Below are 18,953 nucleotides of genomic sequence, written 5' to 3'. Positions count from 1 at the left end.
ACACGCACAGTTACAGTTACAATGTTAATTACTTACATGATTTAATGCTCAAATATTAAAGTTTGTGCTTGGATAATAGCTATTTAAAGAATGTGTGGGGAGAGGAATAGTCCCAAAGGGACTTAGATTACACAAATACCTGAACAATGTTAGAGAGCAGAGTGAGTTTCATCAGGAATTATTAAAAATTTTTAACAATTGTGGATTAGAAATTGTGAAGGTCATTATAAAGAAAAATGAAAAGGAAACAGGGAAACTATTGACAGAAATTAAAGTTAATTTGATTATTAATGATGGAAGATGAAAAGGCCAAATATTTTAATATGAAGGACAAGACTGAGGACAAATGGAAACTTACTTATTTAAGGAAATATAAAACATTGGGCCGGGATATTGCTGAATATAGGGATAAAATATGTTACCCTAAGCCCAAAAAGAATGTGTTTAGGAATTACCAGAGTAATCTTCCTGCTGTAGGTGATAGATTCCCTTCAGGGAACCAAGGTGGGGGCATGAGATGGTATGAGGATCCTAGGGATAATTTAAGTAATCATGGAGAAGGATATGATTTAGACAACCCAGAAGAATTTCCTGACCTTAGGCGATCAGAGAGAATTAGGAGACAGGGACCTGTCAATTATTATTACAACAATAGAGGGGGTTACCCAAATGGGAAGGGACACTAAGCCCAGATAGTAGTGGGCCCCTGGTTTTGTCAACCAACCAGGATAGGAATGGAATAGTGACTATAGGGAATAGATACATTTATCAAAATTTCAGCATAAATAATTATAGTGTTGAAGAAGTTACCTTTACCCACTTTAAACTTTTTTTGTAAGGGGTTAAAATTTGTGCCTACTTCTTCCAGTAATATTTCACAGAACCTTATTGACCTGAAAATGTTTGTGTGTAAGAAAAACCTAGAGTTAATGTTTGATAATGGAATAGGAATAATTCTAACACTTCCACCCAGGTTAGGAAAAAAAGCACCTACAACCCACCCCTTCAGCCACAATTAAAGAATGTTGAAATACAGGTGGATGAAGAGATTAGATCACGGTTCAATAAGGGAAGAAAATTCTGTAATCTTACGAAGGAAGAGAACCAGTTACTGGTTTCATTAAAAGAGAATCATTATCTTAGAGTTATGAAGCTGGATAAAGGGGTGTAGTGGAGTGCTGAATGACACAGACAGGTATGCTAGAGTTTCTAGGAATGAAATCAATGTGGCATACTGAAAACTAGATTTTATGTTGAAAGAAACACTAAATGAGGGTAATAGTACTTCAGAAATATTTCAGTATTTGACCATTGACAAACCTAGGATACCATCTATCTTTGGGATCCCCAAAGTCCACAAAAATACGGAGGACCCACCCCTCAGGCCTATAGTGGCTGCTGCAGGCTCTAAAATATATCCACTAGCCAAATATCTGGATGCAGAGTTAAACAAAGTTTGGACTGAGAGGGAGGGGATTCTCAAAGATTCATGGGATATTTTGAGAAGTATTAATCAGAGTTTATTCAAAGCTTATGTTTTTAACTGTAGATATTCATGATTTATTCAACGTGATACCCCATACGATAGGCCTAGAATGGTTTGAGGAAGCCTTAAGGTTTAAGGGAAGTATACACCATGAGAAGGTTTGTCTCTTCCTAGAGTTGATGGAATTAGTACTAAGGAATAATTTCTTATTTTTTGAGGGAGAGTTTTACCAACAAATCAGTGGGATAACAATGGGAGCAAGTTGTGCTCCCATTTATGCTGGATGGGTATGTTATTCTGAAGACCCATATCTATTCCCAGTCATGGTGCCTTCCCAACTGACTTACTTTTCTCTGTTGCTTCCCTTTCAAAGCATTGATGTACTGGGTTTGCGTGGGAACGCAAGTCCCATACACATGTGCAGTACATCAAAATGAAGAAGCAGTATACCACAACCAGCAGAAGAACAGTAATCCACCATTACACAAAGACATTATTTAAGAAAATTAAGTATTTTGTTTCTTGAATAATGTTATTGTACAATAGTAATAACTGACTCAGTGGTTGTGGTATATTGAAGATTTACCCACGGCTGCCTTTGTTTAATCACTCGGGCTTCACCCTCATGATTAAACCACACCAACCATGGGTAAATCTTCAATATACCACACCATGTCATTGGTTATTGCTTTGGTATATACATAAAAACCTAGGGCTGTAGAAAACATGATAAAGGAAAAGGATGCAACAAGTCAGGGAGAATGTTACATTCTTACCTCAGTGGGGTTACTAGTGGCTTCCCACAATGCTTCTTTGCAATGATATCTCCTCTTTTCTGATGATTATTCTCAGATATAAAAGTACAAAATGAGTCCTGGTCACAAAACATGCTGATGATTTCAAATGAGTAGCATAACTCCTTCAATAAGAGATGATGAAATTTTCCCCAAAATGTTCCATGAAAAAACAAATACATGCTGGAGTAATAATGACCTCACTTTTAATGTGAATAAATGTAGCATTACAAGACCTTGTAAACTAAACAGAATGTAGGATCACAAAATAACTGCTCAGCTCTCTGCCCTCATTTTTCTATATGTAATAGCAGGGAAATATTCAACTCGTCTAGAAGTAATGGGATCAGAAGTAACAACATCTCAGTTTTAAATGAATATAGTATACATAGCAACCTTAGTAAATCACGTAAGAAAATGAGCGTGCTGGCATTTTGATTCTCTAGATGTATTAATAAACAGAACTCTTTTCAATCAACATTCATAACCTCTTCACAAGACAATCTAACACCTGCATAGTTATAACCCTTAGGGAGATAAACTCTTACGCAGTATAGAAGATCGTTCAATATAAACTGAATTTGTGAAATTGACTCTTATAAAATATTTACTCTGGCTTTTTGTTATATTACAATTCATAAGACCAGGTTGGCAGCTGTTAGCATCCAATGCAGAGTTTAAACTGGTAAATTAAAAATAAACAGAAATACCTAACTTATTGTCAAGCATATTAATAGACACATTCGAATAAAATTGCACATTTTTAGAGATTATAAAACTTGTAAAATTGTACATGTGATGATTGTTAACAGAATCACAAAACTATTGTAAAATGTGCTCACTGCTATCAATTGACAAAGATAATTGTCAATGAAACACATGCATGAGTTGATTTCTGTGAAAGCTATGATTGGTACACACAAACTGGCTTTTAAGGATATAAATAATTAAGCATAAGTAGGGGCCATAATAGTGAAGACAAATAATTCATCATTTAGCCTAAATATATTATTTTGCAAAATGCATTCCATAAATGTCGAATACATATCTATTTTGCATGTATTTTCTAAGCTTCCAGTTTCATGGGAGATGAAAGTATAAAGTTCTCAACATTTGCAGAGGCAATCTTACATATATAAATGAAAATAAACCATACCAATGCAATTTCAGTTGCAAACATTATACGTTACAAACCTTGCTGACACAACTGTAGCTGCAAACAATAAACATCACTTTTAATATACGCAGCCATTGTCAAACATTATACAGTTCATTCAAATCCTGCCTTCTTGTAAACCTTGTCCTACTCTGCATGTATTCATCCCACAATTCCCATTTGCCTATATCATACGAGATAATTTAATAAAAATATTTCTTGTCTGCAAAAAATAAAAATAAAAAATTGCAGTGGCAAAATAGCCACCTAGTATGGATCTATCTGTATGTGTATTTTCTATTTGTCAATCTATCTACATATTAATGCAGCCATGTCTTTGATATAAAGTGGTCAGTTATTGACTAGGGGCTTCAGAACTCAGTCACTAATCAAAGGTTTCAAAAAAGTGTCAATAAATAAATTCAGTGTTATAGTAAGTAAACCCCTAGCACAAATAATGGGTCTGAAGGGAAGGTGGGCATTCCTAATAAATGTACACTTAGGTAAGCCACATAAATAAGGTGCAACTCAGAATTCAAGAGAATGGGATTCGTAAGTATTTCTGCCAAAAATGCCTAGAATAAAACATTCATATAGCACTGCCCCATCCCAAAATGGTCTTACTTAGTTTTGCAGCAGTTATATTTATATTATTTTCATGGTCATTTAAATGCTGGTACATATACTGTAAATACATGGCCTTGTCAAACTTCACTGAGCCTCCCTCTTCATCTGCAGAACTAAATATAATATTACAGTCATTTACATAAAGCATTGCCTTTTAAATAAGAAATATTAAAAAAAAAAAACAGCAGATTGTCAATTCATCTGCATAAGGTATTGACTTTAGCACAGCAGAATATAGAATAACACTCTTTAGGTAAGTGCCTAGGGCCCAGTGTTAAATCTTATGGTCCAGCGTGCAGTGAATGTTGTCCTAGATGTTTTCTTCTGTATCCAATTATAATTTTGCATCAGTATAGTCAGTCACCAACAGTAACGAAGTCTCACTCAGTAGCCTTTTATTTCCCTGCACAGCACTAATGTCCACATGCTCACACATATGCTCACTTTCTTTTGTTTGTAGTGACTTTTTTCACAGGAGTAGGTGCTCAGTGAGTAGAAGCCAGTTTGCATTTTGTTCCTTTAATATGAACCTAAGCAGGAATAAAACGATGGTCATTTATGTTTCAGTAACCCCCTCCATCTCACTTCCTCCACATCCCTATCCTCACTCAACCTTTGCCCCCCCCCCCCCCAGTTCAACTTGGCTGGCACAGGACAGTCATACATACTAGCCAACTACTTCAGAGGTCAGAAGTGACTATCTGGATTTTTCTCAACTTTTGGTCAAGTTGAGTAGCATCTAACTTGCTTTTTTGGTGTTCCCCACTGAGTTTGAATTTATTTGCCTAATTTGATAGTGTACAAGTACACTGAGACCTACAGAGGTAAAAAAGAACTAGGTAAGTGATCAATTAGAGACACTATTTTCACTTAACAAGCAGTACAAGACATCAATTGTGGCAAACAGAAATAATTCAAATGTTAACATTTATTTATTAAGACAAGAAAAGGAACCATTTTATTGCATTGTTGCCTTGTATGTCAAGCCATGAGTCAATTCAAGCCTGCATCTGTGTGAGAGTGGGACAGTAGAGTAATTAAAGTACTTGGTTCCCATAAATTCCTCCATGGTCACTTATGGTGCAGCAGACTGGACTGTAAATTCAGTGTCTCATACTGATTTACTTAATGACAAATTCAAAGTGTGCTTTCAGTTTGCAAACCAGAATATGCATTATAGCTTTCAGCCATACCTCTCATCCTCTCTGCTCAAGAAAACTAGACAAAGCCAGAAATGATGGGGGGACAAAGGTCCAAAAATATGGATGCATTTTAAATATTGCTCTTATAAACTTAGAAAGTTACTAGAACAAAATGTTTTGTGTTAGTATGAATTTTCTGAAGGACATGAAGTCTGAAACATAAATGTCTGTCATTATTTAGTGACTTCAAAATTCAGTAATTTGCTAGAAAACCACACATTTTATGAGGAACATTCCAAATTACGAGGCAAAAGTCTGGACATTCTGAGAAAATCTGGACATTTGAGAGGTATGATCTTAACTGCCATTCACTGCCCTCACAGAAGGTTCTTGATTTAGCCTTATATTTTTCTTCTGTTCCTTATTTTTTTTCTAGTCGATGAGTTAAAGATTTCAGCACACTAATTAATATGTAATAAGTTTCAGACTTCTCAGCTTTCAGAAGATGGATTGCTAATGTAAAACCTGTTATTCCCACAGTTTTCTTATAAAGAAGCAGTATTTAAAACTTGTCCCTGATTTTGGGCCTGTGTCTGCCATTATTTTTTAGCTTGCCCATACCTCTCAAGTATATCTCATTAAGAAGAACGTTCGTTGTTTAAACAATGTCTTTCACAGTTCCACACTGAAAGGGCCTGTCACTCATTTTACATTAAGGATTTCTTAGCTGCTATCCATTTTAAAATATACTGAATCATATTAATTCATTTAATTCATCAAAAGCACAATTACTAAGTAAAACATTAGACTAATGGCCTCTTTTGAGGGAAGACCCAACATGGTATTTATACTGACCGGGAAAATTTAGCTAGGCCATCAGGAAACTTCCCCTACTCTTTTTTGATAAGTGCCATGGGACCTTTAATATCTAACTGAGCTACCACAAACTCAGACAAATAGGGGCTTGGTTAAAATTTTCATCTGGAGAATGGTACACTCAGGAATACAACACTACAGTGTCAATATTGTAAAATTAATCCAGCTACCTAGTGTGATATCAGAACCCACAGCACTTCTACACAAAAGGTGAGTGTATTAGCTGATGAGTGACTGCCACGTTTAAATATGTATTTAACAAGACCTTTTTTATGATGCTTCTCATAAATAACTTTTCATATTTTGGAAACTGCCCCTGGAAAACATAAACATTTACACACTGTTAGCAGCACTTGTATTCAGCAGACTTGGGTTTTTATATGATGGCAAGAATTTTTGAGTGCTTTATTTACAGAAATATGAAACGTCTTCTTTACAATGAGGGAAGTCAGAGCATTCACAATCTTTATATAAACACTGTAATATATTATAATGCAGAAAAATCCATGATGATATTTATTTTTATTTTATTTATTTTATTTATTTATTTTACATTTGTTAACCGGGATGGTCTGACTGGATACATGTCCTTTTTCAGCGGAGGCCCGGGGAGAAAAGCTCCAACAGAGTTACATTGATAATTAGGTACAGTAAATGAGCTGAAAGAACTTAACAAAAACATAGGCTATTTACATACAAGTACAAGACTGCCATTACTATTTCTGAGATTACTACAAATGTAACATTAATAACATATTAGCAAGGACAGTAGGCAGTATAATGACATAGAGTTAGACAGGATACATATTTCTTTATCACAGTATACAAAGTACTTATCATCTTAGCTAGTTGTTTATGTTTTAGTTAATGGCACAGAGCTAGTCTGGGTTTGAGCAATGACATAGCCAGTGTGACTTGAAGTGGAGTTTTAGACTATTTTTGAATTGACTTAGAGAAGTTGCAAGCGTGATGTTATTTGGGAGAGAGTTCCATATTTTACCAGTGGTGTTGGCAAATAGCACGTCACCACCTAGGTTGAGAGATTTAGTTGTTTGGACAAGGAGTCTGTTTGCTGAGCGAAGGCAGCTTAGATTGGAGTAGGGAGTCATTAAGTTTTTTAGTGCTGGGGTATTCTCAGGTTGTTTAAGGATTTTGAAGGCCTCTATGAGTTGGGACTGGTGAAGAAGGTGTGGGAATTCTATCCATCCAAGCTTTTTCAGGTTAGTACAGTGGTGTGTTCTGTAGGGTAGGCCTGTAACAAACCTGGCAATGTGATTATAGCAGGATGAGAGCTTGGCCAGATCAGATTTGTTAAGGTGAGTGAGGACAGGAGAGGAATATAGTAGGGTAGAGAGAAGGTGTGAACGGGCTGTGGCTGCCCTGGCATTCTGGGTAAGGAAGGCTTTAATTCTATATAGGGTCCCAAGTTTCTTGTTGACTGACTTAATGGCTTGGTTGATATGTATATCAAATCTGAGTTTATTGTCAATGTTTACTCCTAATAGCTTTGTATAGGTGTCTGGGGAGATGATGGTCCCATTATTGGATTTTATAGTGAAGTTTTCAGTCGGAGATCTATTGGTTAGGTAGAAGAGAAGTAACTTGGTTTTGTTTGGATTTAAGATCAGGAGATGGTTGGCAAGCCAGTTTTTGACTTTGGTGAAGCTATGTTGGGTGGTAGTTAGTAGATTTGCAAGAGAGGCATTGGAACATATTATAGTCGAGTCATCTGCATATTGAATGCAGGTGGCTTCAGGGATGACTGTTTGGATGTCGTTTATGAAGACTGAAAAGAGGAGAGGTCCTAATATGGAACCTTGAGGAACTCCTATGGTATTTGGTAGTAGGCAGGAGAGCTTGTTTTGCCACATTACTGCTTGTTGTCTCCCAGTGAGGTAAGCTTGAAACCAGTCAAGGGCTGGAGTATCTAGATACAGGGTTTTTAAAGTATATAGAAGTATTATTTTTGGTGACTGCAATAAAGACTTGTTTCCGTAGCTGGTGCGCTTTCTCTATCTGTTTGGATTTACTAGTTATTTTTCTGTGTTTGGGTGCCGTTTTTCGATTTGTTGAGGTTTCGGTGCCCTGTGATGGAAAATAACTCACCAACTCTGAATCGGGAAGAAGTGGGACAATCGCGTAAGCTGATCGGTCAGCTTACGGAACTAATTGAGCTTCTTACACCTCTGTGCTCAACTTTGATTGGCAGGAAGCACATTGATACTGAAGCCACGTCTGGAGGTACCGAAGGGTTTGTGGCTTCTAAACATAAGAGGAAAAGGCACAATTGTGGATTTAGCCCTACGTTGCCTGACGATGCGGAACCGAATGGTAGCATTTTCAACCCTGCCAATACACCGCTGTTGTTGCTTCCTTCTGCTGAACAGGACAAGAATAGTTATGCAGGTGTTACGACGAATGGCCGAGTTTCTATGCCTAACACCTTAGACAAAGGTGTTACAGGTACTGTTTCCACTTCTCCGAGTAACAAAAACATTCAGGACTGGTTAAAAGGTCCTTATAATTTTAACTTTGAACGTAAAGAAGAGGGTGCACCATTAGATGGTGGCTCTTACGTTTTAAAAATTGACAAATTATCAAGACTTATGTATAGATACAAAACACTGGGCACTGAGCACTGTTATTTGATGGAATGTATTAAGCAGAAAATTGTCCCAAAAGGGCTTAGGGTATGGAAGTACCCAAATAATGTAGAACCTGGTACTGCTTTCCACAAGGAACTTATTGATGCATTTAATAACTGTGGACTTGAGATTCTTAGGCTCATCATTAAAGAAAATAATAGGATTTTAGAGAATTTGGAACATGAGATTTTGGTTTTAGATGGTTTTATTAAAAAGGATCTGCTTTTTGAAATTAAACATGAAAGAGATAGGTACTACAGCCTTAGGTCTGACGTTGATTCCAAATGTAAAACACTGGAACAAAGGAAAATTAACAAACTTAAAAGAGACATTGAGGAATACCAGAATAACATTAGTTACCCAGAGCCACCTTTTAAGAGATGGGAACACAACGATAGAACCAAGTTTAATAAAGCAACTAGGTACAATAACCAAAAGAGTTTTTGGAATGAGGAACAACATTGGGGAGATTATGACATGGACTTTCCACCTTTAGAGAATGAGGACCAACATAATAATAGGAACAAGCAGAGGTTCCAAAATTTTCAGAAGAGGGGGGGGAGAAGGGGGAGAGGGAGGTATCAATAACAAGGCATCATACCCCCACCCCCATCCCCATCCCCATTATTCTGCATCCCTTAGATAATGGCTCTGATGATGGTGTACTGCGAACAGGTACTACACATACTTTTAGGAATTTTTCTATATATAACTTTAGTGATGTTCTTATTGAAAAAGTGCACTTTGATCTACTTAGTAAAGGATTTAAATTTATTCCCAATGTAAAAGGGGACCTTGTACAAACTATTATAGACATGAAGTTGTTCCTTGGGAAGGTAAATTTGAAAGCCATATTGCCCCCAATGCCTCCTGACTCTGATCTTCAGCACCCTTCTCTTACCAGGCATAGCACTTTTAACCCCCCCATTCCATCCACAAATCAGGAATCTGGACATGGTTCTTGAAAAGGAAATTAGAAAGGAATTTAAACAAAATATTAAGGAATATTACCTTTCTAAACAGGAATTTGAGATTTTGAATGATTTAAGGTGTAATACTGGAATTAGAATCATGAAGCCAGATAAGGAAGGGGCGGGTCGTTATCATGGACAATATAATCTATGAAGGGAAAATGAATAGTATCCTTAGAGAAGAAAGTAAATATAAAAGTGTATCATTGAATGAGGTAAACCTGGCCTACTACAAAATAGACCTTATACGTGATAACATGTTGATGGAGGGCACAATTGATAACAAGATGCACAAATTTTTATCTGTTCCTAAGCCGAAAATTCCTATAATTTTCGGAATACCAAAAGTGCACAAGAATGTGTGTGACCCTCCATTAAGACCAATAGTAGCAGCTGATGGTTCAAAAACGCTTCCCATGGCCAAATATGTAGATTTTATGACGAAACATATTTGTAATAATAACGAATTTATTTTGAAGGATTCATGGGATCTGTTGAGAAATATTACTCCTGACCTCCTGTCTGAAGATCTTATTTTTGTCACAATAGACGTTATTGACCTTTTTACTTGTATACCCCATGATGAGGGGTTGAGTATGTTTGAAGATATGATTTTTTTGGACAAAACACTTAAACACTCGGAGAAGATAGCAATAGTGGAACTAGCTGACACGGTACTCAAGTACAATTTTATTCTTTTTAATGGTGAATACTACCAACAAGTACGAGGAGTTTCGATGGGCGCGGCATGCGCACCTACGTACGCCAATATTGTGTTAGCTAGTTGGGAATCTACATTTGTTTTGAATTCAGTATACAAACAATATTGGTCACTTTATAGACGTTATTTGGATGACATTGTTATTTTTTGGATAGGGGGTAAGGATAAATTATCTGAATTTCTTGACTACATTCAGGGTACTACTAATATTTTGAGATTTACACACACCACCTCCACTGATAGGTTACAATACCTGGATATAGAAGTTTACAAAAGTTTGAACAAAAAAGACCTGGAAACCAAGGTATTCAGAAAGAGTACTTTTTGCAATTCCTTCCTGCATTTCACTAGTGCACACCCCCCACACTGCAAAAAGAATATTGTTAAGGGGCAGTTTGTGAGGGGGTGTCGTATGACTAGCAGGGATGAAGATTTTTTCACAGAATGTAATACCTTGGAAGGGATGTTCTGTGCAATAGGTTATCCACCTGAGTTTATTAAAAGTATAAGAATAGAGGTTGAGCAGAGTAGATCAACTAAATTTAAACCTATAAAAGGAAGCTTGACAGACACCAGGGGCTTCACTAATGACACTGGCAACATTGCTAATTACTGCCATTTTAATAGGAAGAATCAAAAAGTAGAACTACACTATGAATCAGCTTTGATTTTGGAATACAATATGTTTAACTCCAAGGTGAAAAAGTTATTTCAGACTGAATGGGACAAATTTGTATCCTTTTCTGATATTATGAATATTAATGAATGTATTCCTAAAATTGTTTACAAGAAGCATTAAAAAAATACTTGAAAACAATAAGATTAATGCTAGTAACAACACTATTAATAAGGCTGTACTAAGTAACATTACAAATGGAACCTATAAATGTGGACACTGCAACCAGTGTGAATACATCCTTAACAAAGGAGAGGTTTACCTAGATGCTAGGGACATCAACATCAATAGTACAGGTCATTATAATTGCGAATCAAAGTGGGTGGTATACATGGCCATATGTGTTAAATGTAGCTCATTTTTTGTCGGTAAGACGGAGAGGGTGCTGAAGAAAAGAATTTACGAACATACATATGAGATATCTAAGAACAAAGAAACAAATGCCCTATACAAGCACACTAGAGTATGTAATGACTCTAAATTTTTGTTTTTTGTGCTTGAGCAGGTTAAAAAGGAGATGAGGGGAGGTCTTTGGGAGGAATGGCTTGAGTACAAAGAATTATGGTGGCAAATATTGTTAGAAGCCACCAAGTTACCTGGGTTAAATGAACATATTTCATTATCCCCAGTTTTAAAGTTGAGAGCAGCTAAAATTTAGAATAAACTTGTACAGATACCACTTGAACAGTAGATGGTGCTATTTTAATGTAAGCAGATCGCATTTAAATGAAATGTAAAAGAACATATTTTTAAATTAGGTTTATTTATGGTGTTTTACTATTTATAACAATATATGTATTTAATTATTTGTAATGGAATATACATTAACTGTTTTTAAAGTTTTTTTTATGTGAAAATAATGTTCTAATACGATTTAACATCATACTAAGTTCCTATTGAGTTCTTAATATACATGAGCCTTTTGTTTTACTGGTTTAGGTAGGATGCAAATAATATCATTGGTTAAATTGATTTTAATTGGTTTATTTAAACAGTAATTAGAGTTAATTAATTTATCTGATGAAGTCTTTCCTTAGTTGTGGACGAAAACGCACTTGTTCAGTAAAGCGTTTATGTGGATTTATTTTTGGTGACTGCAATAAAGACTTGTTTCCGTAGCTGGTGCGCTTTCTCCATCTGTTTGGATTTACTTGCCACATTACTGCTTGTTGTCTCCCAGTGAGGTAAGCTTGAAACCAGTCAAGGGCTGGAGTATCTAGATACAGGGTTTTTAAAGTATATAGAAGTAACTGATGGTTTACCATATCGAAGGCTTTCGATAGGTCCAGGAAGAGAGTGGAGGATATGTTTTTATTATTCCGGTTAAGATTAATGTTTTCAGTAAAAGAGAGGAGGGCAGTGGTTGTACGATGATGGGGTCTGAATCCATGTTGAGAGTCTGTGAGTAGTTTATTTTGGGTTAGATAGAGCATTAGTTGGTTGTGCATGCACTTTTCCATAATTTTGGCAAGTGGTGATAGTATGGCTATAGGTCTATAGTTGGATAGTTCTGTGGATGAACCTCCTTTGTGGAGTGGAATAACATAGGATATGTTCCAAATTGAGGGGATTGAGGCCTTGGTTATGTTTCTGTTAATTAGGATTGAGATAGGGTAGGCTACGACATCTGCAGCAATTTGCATGTATTCAGCGGCAGAAGATCGGCTGAAAGGGTGGTTGGCTTCAGTTTTTTTCAAAAGGGATCTGGTAAAGGATGTGGACACTGGCTGGAAGTTAAAAGAGAGTGGTGAGTCGGGTATAGTGTTTATAAAAGTGTGGGGAGGAGAAAGTTGGTTAGCTAATGACTGGATGGTTTCTGTGAAGAAAGTATTGAATGAATTGGCTATATCTTCTTGGCTCTTGTCAGATAATGTTCCTGGGGTCGGAGTAGTGGATTTGCCTGGTTGGAGAAGTTTATTTATGCCTGCCCAGTACTTTTGAGGGTTATTCTGATGTTTATGTTGCAGATTGTAGAAGTAATTTTTCTTATCTAGTATGATGGCTTTTTAGTCTCATTTCTAAGTTGTTGGAATTTGATACGATCTAGGGGTAGTTTGGTAGTCGCCATTTATCCCACGCTTTGTCTCTAGTTGTTATTTTGGTTTTGGTGTCTGTTGTTAGCCAGGGTGCTAGTTGAGTTTTAATTCTTATTGAGCGTTTAGGGGTATGCGAGTCAAGTATAGTAAGGAATGAATTGTTAAATGATGACACTGCCTCATCAAGGGGAAGGAACTTTAGTTTTGTCCAGTTACATGATTTGAGTTCAAGTTGAAATTTAGTTGGGTCAAAGTTTTTCTTGGATCTGATAGACCTATAAATAGGTAAGCTTGTACAATTAATTTTGTCTTTCATGATGTATGTGAGCAGGTGATCACTAAGATCATTAGGGAGAGTTCCAGACATATAGTTCTGGGTATGACTGTTGGTGAGTATCCAGTCTAGTATACTCTCTTTTTGGTTATTGTTACCTGTACGTGTGGTAGATGATATTATCTGAGAGAATCCATGTAGGTTTATTTATTGTATTTTTCTCTAAATTCTCACAAATAACTATTCATATCTTGGAAACACTAAATCTATATATAGAAATATAGTTAGACTCCTGCTTGGGAGACTTGAGCTTTTTCATGTTGGCAAAAATTATGCCTGTTTGCATAATCAACAATAAAAATAGCAGGAAGGACATTACAATGTCACCAGCCAGATATGCCAGTCACTGGGATCATGTTAAATGTCTGAACATGTCCAGATATAACTATTATCTACAGATTACAGGATCGTTTGAATTAAAGAGAAGTATATCTAGAGAACATCTGCTCATTGCTGAATATCACTCCTGTATTGCAAATCCCACTTCAAAGGCAGCAAAACATTTTAGACCTGTATTGTATTTGTTGGTGTATATCCAGTCATACAGGATGGCCTAAGTAATATGAGAGTGGAGCAATTTTCTTCTAGAGAAGGGGTTATCAGTGGGTAATAAATCTGTCCAGCCGAGGTGCATTATTTATGTGTTGGTGGAAATCAAACCCTCTTCATATGATTGTATGTTGCCTCATGAAGATACATGAAATCCAGTATAGCTGGATCTTTGATCACACAGAATGCAATTCATAGATCTTTATGCAGCACTCGGTAAGACAGAGTACAGCGGCAGCAGTAGGACTTTGACCCTGGTTTAGTAACTGATGGTCTTTAGGCCAATAATCTCTTTTGTTAGGAACTTTTGGGGCCTTTCTAGCTGCATGATATGCTAGGCTAGCTAGATGCTGAAAAGGGCATTCTGCTCATTAATTGCAATTGCAACGGCTATTTATTATGCCACTGGGGCATAAACTGTGACTTAGCTTAAAGTAAACAAGTGCAACATAAATTTGGCTAGGGCATGTTTAGGACCATTAATTAAAGATCCAAGTAAACTGTCTGTGCCCCTGAAAGTAGTGTTTTGCAGTTTTAAATTGAACTGTTTGGATTTGATCTATCATGATTATTGGGAGTGCATGAGACAAAGGGATACTCGGAATTTTAATGGTTGGTTCTGAGGTGACGTAAGCACTAAATATTTCTGCAGGTATGTTTGCTATGTCTTTAGAGTCAGAGTAGGTAATGCCATTTTGGAGTAGTTCAGAACATTTCTGGGTGCTCTTTCTCAATTTATGAATGTAATAATTTACTAACATAATTAAAGAAGGGTTTGTAGTCACCCTTTGCTTCTTTCATTTTATGCAGAGTCATGAGCTTCCTGATGGTCATTTTTAGGTCTTTGCTGACCTTTTGGATAGCCTATAAAATGAGTAGCTCTAAATTTGTTGGAGCACTTTGTTCCTTATTGTTACAGAGTTTATTTATACTTTGTTCCTTATTGCTACATAGCTTATTTGTACTGCTGCACTCTGTGCATAACCACTAATCATTACTTTGCTACGTACTGTTTAATTTCAGTTCCTCCCTAGCCCATAATCAATGTTTCTTGCAGTTAATGGGTGTAATTTTAATAAATATGATTTTCAACAGAATAGAGTTTACTGTTGCTCTTGCTTAGTCTATTTTCAGTGTAAGCTTTTTTGTCTTATTTAGCGAACTACTCAATATTTTTTTCTTTTGCTGTAAAATTTGAAATAAAAAGAATACATTCAGTACAATTGTTATGATCACTTTAAGCATAAAGATTAAAAAAATGTATACAAGATGACAGCTTTGAGCACTGTCTTATGGTAACTGGGAAGAGGCAGTCAAGTAAAGTAATAATTGTTCAGGTACCTGTTCCATTACCATGACTGGAACCCCTTTTGCCTATGATATGGCTCTGGTCATAAGTCCCTTTCTACACATTGCTGAAAGAGCTTTACACTCTCATGCTATGATGAAATACAGTGAGACTGGGTCAACAAAATACAGCTCCTTTCAGAAGTATTAGACGTCAGCTCACATATGAACAGAAAGATTCAGTTACATAGTCTGGATCCACTTTTTGCTGACCATTATTGTCATATGTTCTATGAAGTCATAAACCTTGCTTTACATAAAGGATTATGATCAGGTCTTCAACTGTAGTTTGCTTATTATGTATTTGAGACATGGATGGCAAGAAATTACCCTGGAAGTGAATATTGGCATCCATGTCAAGAACATATAATAGGTAGTTACAATCAGAGATCTGATCATAATTCCTTTTAGTGCATTTATCTTCTCCATTTACTACAAATCATTCAAAAATTAGATTAAAAAAGAGATGTGTTGTATTGGCTTTAAAAGCCAAACTGGGTTGAAAAGAAGCCATTTCTACATGTTGTCACTATTTACTGGTCAGTGATGTCAGCTTTTAGTGCAGACTTGACCTTAACAGTGCATAGAGGGTGCTTAACAATCCTCTAAGGGTTGTTAAGGTCCCGTAGTAGCACTTAATCATAATATTTAACTATTTTTTTTTTTACTGTAATCACTGTGCTCCATGCACTACATTAATATATTCATGACAGAAATAATGTAGTTTTACTGGTTGTCAGAATTGTGAGAAACCAGGATTATTTTGAAAGTACTTGTGATGACAGATCACTGGAATCTCTCTGAAGTACAAATAAGTAGGGCTAATCCTCCATTATAAAATAACTACTAACATTCAGCAGTAACAAAACTGTAGCTTGATTTACCAAAAGCAGGTTTACAGCTGGAAGATTTCAATAAAAAAGGTTTGTTTTTCCTTCCTGTGTGAGTTAAAACTTTTCCATCCCATTGCAAGGAACTACATACTGTGTTTCCCTGATGTGTTTTATAATTAGTTCTAGGATTTCAACATTTTGGGTGTTGGAGAAAATCTTACAAACAGCGACTGTCATTTTAGTCACTGTCTGCTAGAATAGACTGGTTTACTCAAAATCAGAATTAATCTATGCAGTGCTTTGCTAAATAAACCACCTACCAAAGTTCAATTTAATAATCCTAACATTAAAAGCTGTCAATGTGCCTTCACTTCTATATACTTACATAAGAAATATTAGCAATTGTATGCTTTCATAAAATTTGTCATCTTCTTGTTGAAAACTATATTTTTGCAATGTTACATCTGCCCGACAGGGAAGTTGCCAAATGTGCTGAAGTAATGCACATGCATGCCTAAATGGCTCATAAAAGAGTGCTTGGGGACCATGGGCTTGCAAGATCCCATCATCTTACTTCCAAAACACCACCCAACATACCTCAAGGACTTGTGCACACTGCCTACTGCCCTCTGGTGTCACATACTGATTCCTACAGTTGATTCCCACGCTACATATCAAGCAGGGCTATAAACCATGAGTCATTATTCTATGAATACTCCTTGGCAGTCAGTGTTATTATCCATATCTAGCTTAGGCATTCCTGTTTCCATGCTTTTCCTACCATTGTCATGCTGTCCTGGTTAACTCTATCTTACCCATTACTCTGATAATTTTCTGTCCTGTTCTCCAAGAATCTGAGGTTCTTAGCATCAGAGGTTTTTAGACACTGTCCAGAGCTGCAGAACTCTTGTCAATTTATAAATCTACTTCCCTGAGTAAATAAACAATATATAATCATAATACACATTTGCTAACCAGGTAGACCCACTGGACACAGTTACTTTTTAGGGATGACTCATGAGCAGTGTCCAATTGACTTACAAAATGTCATACAGTTGGCAAATGAGGGCTGAGGGAATCGTACCCTGTTCCACTTGAACAACAGCTTACAAACTTAACTTTCTGCATCAGCTGCCAGCAGAGGGTTAACGCTTTATATGGAAAAATGTCATATCCTTATTTTGAAATATTGTCCTAGAGACTGGCAATGATTTTCTGCTTTGAGAGAAGAAGTTGATTCATTCAGCCTCATAGCTCTGTTCTTGCCCACTATTCTAATAACTACAAAACAGAAAATGAATGCCTCTCGTTGCCACTTCTAGTCAATAACTGACTGCACCTCATGATCATTCATGCCCCAGATGAATCCTTTCTTTATTTCCTAATACATAATCATAGTTTTAATGGCAAGTTTAACATTAAGCCCACATGGTGGATCTACCACATCAGCTACCTAAAAAAGGAAAAGTTCCTGGAAATCTCTAAAAGATGTCCATCTTTGTAATATGGATTTAAAACTGGTAATCATGTCTGTTAGACTTGTCTTTGGGAAATGCAAGACTGACTATGAATTTAGGGTTGTAACTAATTCAGAGACTATCATAAGGGCGTCAACAGATATATTATCAAGCTTAGAAATAATCAATAACTTTGTACTGAATTTACCTCTAATGGTGCTTCCTTGTCAGACTACAAGGACATTACTAAATATCTTGGAGATTAATTCTATTCGAGCTTCAACCCCATGGCCTTTTCCTCTACTTTCGCTCTTCACATCTGCCCCTTCTGAAATAAATTAGCATCAAACCATTTTTGCCCCTATCCAAAATTATAAACACTAGTTCTATGGGTTCTGACCATACCTCTGGATGTCTGCCAAGAAAAGTAAAATCGTGCCTAGCAAAACCTGTCCAACAAGTCTTCAGCTAGGGTTTCTCCACTGGTTTCATTCCTGAGGTATGGAGACAGCTGGTGCAGTGCCCGTGTGTAAAAGTGGCCACTCTACAAACTCAGGGAAATATAGACCTAATATTATTACTGTTATTATTTGCATAGCTGTGGAACACATAGCTGAAGTGATATAGGTAATATTATATGACTTGAAGGCACACCATTTCTATTTTGTAGAAGGCATATCATACCTGCTCAACTTCATTTTTTAAACCCCTTTATCAAATTATCATTTAAGACCTAGATACACATATATTTATATAAAAGAAAAGAAACCATATTCACATTTGCCATATGTATGCATTATGGATTAGATATATGTTTTATTTCTTTCCAACAATTATTCACGCCACCTTATATAAATTGCTCAGTTGCTGTCTTACCTTAAGTCTCACGTCTCCTCTTGAACATTATGCTGCATGCCTTGTTGCACAAATTCCATTATACCTTTATAATTTGCTCATTTCCTTTTCTAAAGATTCTCCCTCTGGTTCTTTTATCTATTTTATAGTATTCAATACTTCAGTTACTGTTTGTTTAGATTTTTATTTGCATTTTCCAGTAATGAGTTATTTGGCAACCAATAGCATTAAACTTGGTAAGGCCTTACTCTGTATAGGCAATTTAGATCCTGTGCCTCAAATCAAAAGACTCATTTCCTTAGTTACACCTGTTTGCTTCCCCGGCATTCCTGACAAAGTACTCTGTAGTATTTTTTTTTAAATCTGCCAATATGCTACACTCCCTAGAAACATGACCCCAGTTACCGCTCTCCTTTCCACCACACTTCCAGCATTTGCTATCTACTTA

The sequence above is a fragment of the Protopterus annectens genome, chromosome 13.part0 (assembly GCF_019279795.1).
Source record: "Protopterus annectens isolate FY-2018-M chromosome 13.part0, PAN1.0, whole genome shotgun sequence".
Lineage (NCBI taxonomy): Eukaryota > Metazoa > Chordata > Ceratodontiformes > Protopteridae > Protopterus > Protopterus annectens.
Note: the sequence above shows the minus strand (reverse complement) of the source record.